Source organism: Nannospalax galili, unplaced genomic scaffold, assembly GCF_000622305.1.
Source record: "Nannospalax galili isolate Female #2095 unplaced genomic scaffold, S.galili_v1.0 scaffold1723, whole genome shotgun sequence".
In the NCBI taxonomy this organism is placed as follows: Eukaryota; Metazoa; Chordata; class Mammalia; order Rodentia; family Spalacidae; genus Nannospalax; species Nannospalax galili.
In genome coordinates, this window is record NW_008349072.1 from 32,525 (window position 1) to 35,101 (window position 2,577).

The window sequence follows — 2,577 nt, forward strand, 5'->3', positions numbered from 1 at the left end:
CAGAGCAGACATGACTAATCAACCATGCTTTCCTTCCTATTGATTCCACATGTAGCATCAGAAAGTTTGTTGGTGACCTGCAACTTAACTATTGCACTGTTTCCTGGTCCTCCGTGCTATGAACTCAGCTGTTCTGTCATGACTTGCTGTGCTGTGGTGGACTGAACCCCTGAAACCGAGAGCTGAAAGGAAATCTTGAAGTTCTCTGTCAGGCCATTTGAACACAGGGATGGTTTAAGTAACTAATGTAGCACACTACAGGCAGAGTCCACCAGTTAATCCAATGTGGGTCCGAGATTACACCACTCCCAGTTGGACAGACCCACCCTCCAGGTATAGATGGAGCTGTGAGCTGCTGCTCTGTCTTTTGGGGGAGGAGGGAGGACAGGGGGAGAGGGTTGAGACAGGGTTTCACTATGTAGCCCTGGCTGGCCTGGAGCTTGCTATGTAGACCAGGGTGGTCTTGAACACACAGACATTTGTCTGTCTCTGCCTCCTGAGTGCTGGGGTTAAAGGCATGTGCTACCACACCCAGCTTGCTCTGTCTTTTGGGACCCTGTTTACGGATTTAACAAAGAAAGTCCTCAGTCATGGGTCCTGCCAGCCTTGAGGAGGGGGCTTCTAGGGTCAGTCGGGAGGCTGCCAAGGGGACTCTGGTATGAAGAAAGACTGGACCAGCCACCTAGATGTCCTTCCCTGGCTGGAGATCTATCTAGAAAAGCTCCAGAAGTGAGGCGTTCAACATGTTAGGTGGGACACCTGCCTTTCGGGAACTGGGGAGACCTGGGAGCAGCTGACAGCTCAGGGTAGGTCAGGGACTGAGCCACAGAAGGAGGGCTTGGGGACCTGCTGGAGTCGGTGGCATTTACAAGAAGGGTGCAGCTCTGGGAACCTATAGCCCAGCTTATCAGTTGCTGGCTCCAGGGACTACAGGGCGGGTAGCGGAGGTCATTAAGCCTCTCCATCCCTGGGCTGCGCAGCAGGCAGGCGCGGTGGTGGGAGAAGGTGTCGAAGGAGAATTTGCCATGGTACCGGCCCATCCCGCTGTTACCTGCATGGCACAGAGTGAGATTGTGAGGACAGCGCCCTGTTCACCTGTGTGCACCAATCCCAGTAGCAGCCGCTTTCCCGGGCTAGAAGCCCAAGGCTTGCAGGGAACTCAGAGAGAGGCAGGCAAAGCTAAGAACCATTTTACAGATAGCGAGACTGAGGCCAGCTATCAGGAGGCAGCACACAGCAGAGTTGGTGAGGACTGTCCCTGAGCAGGCTCCTGTCAGGATGGATGGGGATCTAAGCAAGTGCCACCTAGACCCCTGCTCAGGAGGACCACAGTCCACTCCCTGCAGGGACCTCCTGGAAGAGCTGGGCCTGGCTGGGGCTGCTGGTTGGTTGGTCCCCCACTCCCTGGGCAGCTGGCACAGGTGGCCTAGGACAGTTCAGGTCTCTGCCCAACAGCTCGTTCTGGGATGCCAGCAGCCCTCACCAGCACTCCCTGCTGGGCTTCGAGTCCCTGGTCACAGCAGCCTTGCTCGAAGGTCTTCCGTGGCTCCCTAGTGCCTTTCTGTGGCTGAACCTGACCTGTGCTGAGGCCCTCAGAGCTCCTTTGCCTGGTGCAGCTGGGTTATAGTCTGTGGGATTACTGTCGTGTTTACGACTGTCATTGACTGAAGTGTCAGATACGTGTCATCCGACTGTAATTATACACGATCCGCATAACTCGGGCTCCTCCAGAGGGCAGGCCAGAGAGAGACCAGCTGGGTCTCTAACTGCAGTGAAGACAGGAACGGTGACTGTTTAGGATGAGGGGCCAGCAGGTGGAAAGGCCCTGTGGTGAGATTTTGAGAATGACATGCTACTGGGCCAGTTGTGCTGTTGGGACCTGCTGCATAGGGAGCTGATGTGTATTTCACGGGCATTGAATACAACTCGGAAAACAAGCTGGAAGGAAGGACGGCATGCCTTATCTTATTTAAGCCTTGCGGATAATTTTAGCCCATCATGAAGTTAAGGGAAACATGGCTCCAAATGTCAGTTGACTGCTGTCCTCACAGTGTCAAGTGTGGCCTTTGTGGTCCTTGTGGCCCCCAGAGCCGTTTCTTCCCACCAGCACTGGAACATATATCACTGTGTGCTGTACACTTTGCTTGTGTGTGTGTGGTATACGTGTGCATGCGTGTTTGCATGTGTGTAACTCACACTTGTGTGCAGCTGCACGTGTGTGTGAAAACTAGAGGGTGACCGCAGGTATCTTCTTCAGTTTTTCTGTTTTCTAAGGAAGCGTCTCTCCCTGAACCCAGAGCTCACTAATTCAGTGAGTCTAGCTAGCTGGGGTGGCCCAAAGATCCCCTGTCTGCTTTCTGAGCCCTGGTTAACAGGTGGACTGCCACACCTACCAGCTTCTACACTGGTGCCGGGAATCTGAGCTCTGGTTCTTACACTTCTATACCAAGCCCTTTGCCCACTCACTGATCCATGTCCCCAGCCCTCATATGTAGGTTTGGAGACAGGGTCTCACTATGTACCCTCAGCTACTCAGTACTTCCAAAGTAGTCCCCCTGCCTCTGCCTCCAAGTGCTA